The following is an 8,139-nucleotide window of genomic DNA, read 5'->3' as shown; positions in this document are numbered from 1 at the left end:
CCTGCTAACTGTCTGAATCGCCGCGTCCCCAGCCAGCCCATCCACTCACTGGACCCATATTTACTTTCAATCTCTTTTCGATTTTTAATTCGATTATACCTTCCGGTAACCTGCCTCACCCAATGTGATACGGAATCGCTATTATTTTTAATTTTTAGAACACATTCAAGAACCTCCAGAAGCCAACCAGCTAACTAGCTACAAGCTATTTAGTCATTGTTAGCCACTGCTAGCGGCTTTTACCTTCAGCGCAGACAGCCAGTTTTTTATTTATTTTTTTAGCCTGGATAATACTTGCCAGTCTAGCTTCTCTGTCCCATCCACTGCTGCCCCCTGGACACTGTGATCACTTGGCTACATAGCTGATGCCTGCTGGACTGTCCATTAATCACGGTACTCCATTCTGTTTGTTTATGTTTTATCTGTCGGCCCCAGCCGCACTCAGGCTCTGTGTGTAGTTAATCCAACCCTCTCTGCCTAGTCAACGCCATTTTACCTGCTGTTGTTGTGCTAGCTGATTAGCTGTTGTTGTCTCACCTACTGGTTTAGCTAGCTCTCCCAATCAACACCTGTGATTACTGTATGCCTCGCTGTATGTCTCTCTCAAATGTCAATATGCCTTGTATACTGTTGTTCAGGTTAGTTACCATTGTTTTAGTTTACAATGGAGCCCCTAGTTCCACTCTTCATACCCCTGATACCTCCTTTGTCCCATCTCCCACACATGCGGTGACCTCACCCATTACAACCAGCATGTCCAGAGATACAACCTCTCTTATCATCACCCAGTGCCTGGGCTTACCTCCGCTGTACCCACACCCCACCATACCCCTGTCTGCGCATTATGCCCTGAATATATTCTACCATGCCCAGAAATCTGCTCCTTTTATTCTTTGTCCCCAACGCTCTAGGCGACCAGTTTTGATAGCCTTTAGCCGCACCCTCATACTACTCCTCCTCTGTTCCACGGGCGATGTGGAGGTAAACCCAGGCCCTGCATGTCCCCAGGCACCCTCATTTGTTGACTTCTGTGATCGAAAAAGCCTTGGTTTCATGTATGTCAACATCAGAAGCCTCCTCCCTAAATTTGTTTCACTCACTGCTTTAGCACACTCTGCTAACCCTGATGTCCTTGCCGTGTCTGAATCCTGGCTCAGGAAGGCCACCAAAAATTCTGAGATTTCCATACCCAACTATAACATTTTCTGTCAAGATAGAACTGCCAAAGGGGGAGGAGTTGCAGTCTACTGCAGAGATAGCCTGCAAAGTAATGTCATACTTTCCAGGTCCATACCCAAACAGTTCGAACTACTAATTTTTCAAATGACTCTCTCCAGAAATAAGTCTCTCACTGTTGCCGCCTGCTACCGACCCCCCTCAGCTCCCAGCTGTGCCCTGGACACCATTTATGAATTGATTGCCCCCCATCTAGCTTTAGAGTTTGTTCTGTTAGGTGACCTAAACTGGGATATGTTTAACACCCCGGCAGTCCTACAATCTAAGCTAGATGCCCTCAATCTCACACAAATCATCAATGAACCCACAGGTACAACCCTAAATCTGTAAACAAGGGCACCCTCATAGACGTCATCCTGACCAACTGGCCCTCCAAATACACCTCCACTGTCTTCAACCAGGATCTCAGCGATCACTGCCTCATTGCCTGCAACCTCTACGGATCCGCAGTCAAATGACCACCCCTCATCACTGTCAAACGCTCCCTAAAACACTTCTGTGAGCAGGCCTTTCTAATCGACCTGGCCCGGGTATCCTGGAAGGACATTGACCTCATCCCGTCAGTTGAGGATGCCTGGTCATTCTTTAAAAGTAACTTCCTCACCATTTTAGATAAGCATGCTCCGTTCAAAAAATGCAGAACTAAGAACAGATATAGCCCTTGGTTCACTCCAGACCTGACTGCCCTCGACCAGCACAAAAACATCCTGTGGCGGACTGCAATAGCATTGAATAGTCCCCGCGATATGCAACTGTTCAGGGAAGTCAGGAACCAATACACGCAGTCAGTCAGGAAAGCAAAGGCCAGCTTCTTTAGGCAGAAATTTGCATCCTGTAGCTCTAACTCCAAAAGGTTCTGGGACACTGTGAAGTCCATGGAGAACAAGGGCACCTCCTCCCAGCTGCCCACTGCACTGAGGCTAGGTAACACGGTCACCACCGATAAATCCACGATTATCGAAAACTTCAACAAGCATTTCTCAACGGCTGGCCATGTCTTCCTCCTGGCCACTCCAACCTCGGCCAACAGCTCCGCCCCCCCCCCGCAGCTACTCGCCCAAGCCTCTCCAGGTTCTCCTTTACCCAAATCCAGATAGCAGATGTTCTGAAAGAGCTGCAAAACCTGGACCCTTACAAATCAGCTGGGCTTGACAATCTAGACCCTCTATTTCTGAAACTATCCGCCGCCATTGTCGCAACCCCTATTACCAGCCTGTTCAACCTCTTTCATATCGTCTGAGATCCCCAAGGATTGGAAAGCTGCCGCAGTCATCCCCCTCTTCAAAGGGGGAGACACCCTGGACCCAAACTGTTACAGACCTATATCCATCCTGCCCTGCTTATCTAAGGTCTTCGAAAGCCAAGTCAACAAACAGGTCACTGACCATCTCGAATCCCACCGTACCTTCTCCGCTGAGCAATCTGGTTTCCGAGCCGGTCACGGGTGCACCTCAGCCACGCTCAAGGTACTAAATGATATCATAACCGCCATCGATAAAAGACAGTACTGTGCAGCCTTCTTCATCGACCTTGCCAAGGCTTTCGACTCTGTCAATCACCATATTCTTATTGGCAGACTCAGTAGCCTCGGTTTTTCTGATGACTGCCTCGCCTGGTTCACCAACTACTTTGCAGACAGAGTTCAGTGTGTCAAATCGGAGGGCATGCTGTCCGGTCCTCTGGCAGTCTCTATGGGGGTGCTACAGGGTTCAATTCTCGGGCCGACTCTTTTCTCTGTATATATCAATGATGTTGCTCTTGCTGCGGGCGACTCCCTGATCCACCTCTACGCAGACGACACCATTCTGTATACTTCCGGCCCGTCCTTGGACACTGTGCTATCTAACCTCCAAACGAGCTTCAATGCCATACAACACTCCTTCTGTGGCCTCCAACTGCTCTTAAACGCTAGTAAAACCAAGTGCATGCTTTTCAACCGTTCACTGCCTGCACCCGCACGCCCGACTAGCATAACCACCCTGGATGGTTCCGACCTAGAATATGTGGACATCTATAAGTACCTAGGTGTCTGGCTAGACTGTAAACTCTCCTTCCAGACTCATATCAAACATCTCCAATCTAAAATCAAATCTAGAGTCGGCTTTCTATTCCGCAACAAAGCCTCCTTCACTCACGCCGCCAAACTTAACCTAGTAAAACTGACTATCCTACCAATCCTCGACTTCGGCGATGTCATCTACAAAATAGCTTCCAACACTCTACTCCGCAAACTGGATGCAGTTTATCACAGTGCCATCCGTTTTGTTACTAAAGCACCTTATACCACCCACCACTGCGACCTGTATGCTCTAGTCGGCTGGCCCTCGCTACATATTCGTCGCCAGACCCACTGGCTCCATGTCATCTACAAGTCCATGCTAGGTAAAGCTCCGCCTTATCTCAGTTCACTGGTCACGATGGCAACACCCACCCGTAGCAGGCGCTCCAGCAGGTGTATCTCACTGATCATCCCTAAAGCCAATACCTTATTTGGCCGCCTTTCATTCCAGTTCTCTGCTGCCTGTGACTGGAACGAATTGCAAAAATCGCTGAAGTTGGAGACTTTTATCTCCCTCACCAACTTCAAACATCTGCTATCTGAGCAGCTAACTGATCGCTGCAGCTGTACATAGTCTATCGGTAAATAGCCCACCCAATTTTACCTACCTCTTCCCCATACTGTTTATATTTATTTACTTTTCTGCTCTTTTGCACACCAATATCTCTACCTGTACATGACCATCTGATCATTTATCACTCCAGTGTTAATCTGCAAAATTTTAATTATTCACCTACCTCCTCATGCCTTTTGCACACAATGTATATAGACTCTTTTTTTTCTACTGTGTTATTGACTTGTTAATTGTTTACTCCATGTGTAACTCTGTGTTGTCTGTTCACACTGCTATGCTTTATCTTGGCCAGGTCGCAGTTGCAAATTAGAACTTGTTCTCAACTAGCCTACCTGGTTAAATAAAGGTGAAAAAAAAAAAATAATAATAATAATACCTTAACATGGAGAAAAGGGCCCAGTTGGAACCAAAGCAAAGAAAGTAAAAGTTAGATTCCCCTCGCCTACCCACTACTTACCTATTCTTAATGCCACCTGGCGCCCTAACCAAAATACAGGGGACGGTCCACCCAGGTCTTACCTAGTGTGTATAGACAGAGTACATACTGCAGGTGAATGTACGCCCACAGGCCTTTTGCCTAAACACTCCCAAGGTGCCTTCCCCTTCCCCCCTGGGAACAAAAACCGAAGTCAACACCCTCAGTGAACAATTTGAATAAACCAAAAACACTAGGTACTAAAGCAAACACTTACCTCTACAGGACCGTCTACAAAAGACTTTACAACAAATTTACCAGATCAACACAGGACATACAAAGAAGCTCTCTCTCCTAACAAAGGAACACTGGCTTTTCAAGCTGCAGAAGGAGTCGGTAATTGCAGACAGCTGCATCCCCTGACAAGAGGGCGGGGTCAGAGCTCCAATCTGCAATGGGGCTGACCAATCAGCTGCTTGGAATCCAGGAAACCATCCTGAAATGCACACATATACACAAACAAACCCACAACACAGAAACTGTCACCTTTGTTAAGCGCACATGTGTGTAATCAGACTCACCTGGACTCCATCACCTCCCTGATTACCTTCCCTCTATATGTCACTCCCTTTAATTACTTCCCCAATCGTTACTGTTTCTGTTCCAGGGTTAAGTCTGTGCGTTGTTCGTGTTTTGTGCTGAGTTTATTTATTAAAAACACTCACTCCCTGAACTTGCTTCCCAACTCTCAGCGCACATTGTTACAGAATAACGCCTCACCTAAGGGAAGCATCAGGGGAGGTTTTTTTTTGTGTCAGTGGAAATTACGTCAGGTCTGGGAGCCGCTACATGCTCTCATGCCTCAGCCGGCTCATCGGGCTCTCATGCCTCAGCCCGATCGCCAGGCTCTCTTGCCTCAGCCAGCCTGTTAGGTTTCCCACGCCCCAGCCGGTGACAGGTTGCCGTGCATCAGCAGGGGTGACCAGTCTGCTCCTGATCCCCGGGATCGATCCTTTCATTGGCATCCTGCGGCTGGAGTCGAAAGCGCCGGGGAGGGGGTAACATCACGTATGCTCTCTCTCCGGCACTCTAGGTCGACATGCTCCTGTGTCTCAGTCGGATTGAAAGGATTCCCACAACTCAGTAGAGGTGACCGGTCCGCTCTTGATCATTGGGATCGTCATTTTAGTCGGCGTCCTGCGGCTGGAGCGGCGCGTCGGGGAAGGGGTACTGTCACTTGGGCTCCGGCTTCTAGGTCAACAAGCTGCTTGTTATGGCGCACACCTGTCACCTTTGTGACGCGCACCTGTGTGTCATCAGACTTACCTGGACTCCATCACCTACCTAATTACCTTCCCTATATACCGTGGGGAGAACAAGTATTTGATACACTGCCGATTCTGCCGATTTTGCAGGTTTCCCTACTTACAAAGCATGTAGAGGTCTGTCATTTTTTATCATAGGTACACTTCAACTGTGAGAGACGGAATCTAAAACAAAAATCCAGAAAATCACATTGTATGATTTTTAAGTAATTCATTTGCATTGTCTGTCTGCTGTTCTGATGGTCAACACATGACCGCTATGTCTGTATGCTGTCCTGATGTTCACCACTCTGTCTGCTGTCCTAATGGTCGATACAGGACCGCTCTGACTGTCTGCTGTCCTGATGGTCGATACAGGACCACTCTGTCTGTCTGCTGTCCTGATGGTCGATACAGGACCACTCTGTATGTCTGTATGCTGTCCTGAAGGTCGATACAGGACCGCTCTGAAAGTCTGCTGTCCTGATGGTCGATACAGGACCACTCTAACTGTCTGTATGCTGTCCTGAAGGTCGATACAGGACCACTCTAACCATCTGTACGCTGTCCTGAAGGTCGATACAGGACCACTCTAACCATCTGTACGCTGCCCTGAAGGTCGATACAGGACCACTCTAACTGTCTGTAAGCTGTCCTGAAGGTCGATACAGGACCACTCTGTCTGTCTGCTGTCCTGAAGGTCGATTATATGACCACTCTAACCGTCTGTACGCTGTCCTGAAGGTCGATACAGGACCACTCTAACCGTCTGTACACTGTCCAGAAGGTCTATACAGGATGACTCTAACCGTCTGTACGCTGGCCTGAAGGTCGATACAGGACCACTCTAACCGTCTGTATGCTGTCCTGATGGTCGATACAGGACCACTCTGTTTGTCTGCTGTCCTGAAGGTTGATACAGGACCACTCTGTCTGTATGCTGTCCTGATGGTCGATACAGGACAACTCTGTATGTATAATGTCCTGATGGTCGATACAGGAGCGCTCTGACTGTCCGCTGTCCTGATGGTCGATACAGGACCGCTCTGACTGTCTGCTGTCCTGATGGTCGATACAGGACCTCTCTGACTGTCTGCTGTCCTGATGGTCGATACAGGACCGCTCTGTCTGTATGCTGTCCTGATGGTCGATACAGGACCGCTCTGACTGTCTGTATGCTGTCCTGAAGGTCGATACAGGACCACTCTAACTGTCTGTCTGCTGTACTGAAGGTCGATACAGGACCACTCTGTTTGTCTGCTGTCCTGAAGGTCTACACAGGACCACTATAACTGTCTGTACGCTGTCCTGAAGGTCGATACAGGACCACTCTAACCGTCTGTACGCTGTCCTGATGGTCGATACAGGACCGCTATGATTGTCTGTATGCTGTCCTGAAGGTCGATACAGGACCACTCTAACTGTCTGTCTGCTGTCCTGAAGGTCGAAACAGGACCACTCTAACCGTCTGTACGCTGTCCTAAAGTTCGATACAGGACCACTCTAACTGTCTGTCTGCTGTCCTGAAGGTCGATATAGGACCACTCAAACTGTCTGTACGCTGTCCTGAAGGTCAATACAGGACTACTCTAACTGTCTGTATGCTGTCCTGAAGGTCGATACAGGACCACTCTAACTGTCTGTCTGCTGTCCTGAAGGTCGATACAGGACAACTCTAACTGTCTGTATGCTGTCCTGAAGGTCGATACAGGACTGCTCTGTCTGTATGCTGTCCTGAAGTTCGATACAGGACCTCTCTAACTGTCTGTCTGCTGTCCTGAAGGTCGATACAGGACGACTCTAACCGTCTGTACGCTGTCCTGATGGTCGATACAGGACCACTCTAATTGTCTGCCTGCTGTCCTGAAGGTCAATATAGGACCACTCAAACTGTCTGTACGCTGTCCTGAAGGTCGATACAGGACCACTCTAACTGTCTGTATGCTGTCCTGAAGGTCGATACAGGACTGTTCTTTTTGTCTGCTGTCCTGAAGGTCGATACAGGACCACTCTAGGACCACTCTGACAGGACCGCTCTGACTGTCTGCTGTCCTGATGGTCGATACAGGATGACTCTGACTGTCTGCTGTCCTGATGGTCGATACAGGAACGCTCTGTCTGTATGCTGTCCTGATGGTTGATACAGGACCGCTCTGACTGTCTGCTGTCCTGAAGGTCGATACAGGACCACCCTAACTGTCTGTATGCTGTCCTGAAGGTCGATACAGGACTGCTCTGTCTGTCTGCTGTCCTGAAGGTCGATACGGGACCACTCTAACCGTCTGTACGCTGTCCTGATGGTCGATACAGGACCACTCTAACTGTCTGCCTGCTGTCCTGAAGGTCAATATAGGACCACTCAAACTGTCTATACGCTGTCCTGAAGGTCGATACAGGACCACTCTAACTGGCTGTATGCTGTCCTGAAGGTCGATACAGGACCACTCTAACTGTCTGTCTGCTGTCCTGAAGGTCGATACAGGACCACTCTAACTGTGTGTATGCTGTCCTGAAGGTCGATACAGGACTGCTCTGTTTGTCTGCTGTCCTG

This window comes from Oncorhynchus mykiss, chromosome 8 (assembly GCF_057628025.1).
Source record: "Oncorhynchus mykiss isolate SJ-2025 chromosome 8, ASM5762802v1, whole genome shotgun sequence".
Lineage (NCBI taxonomy): Eukaryota > Metazoa > Chordata > Actinopteri > Salmoniformes > Salmonidae > Oncorhynchus > Oncorhynchus mykiss.
This window is presented reverse-complemented; position numbering follows the sequence as displayed.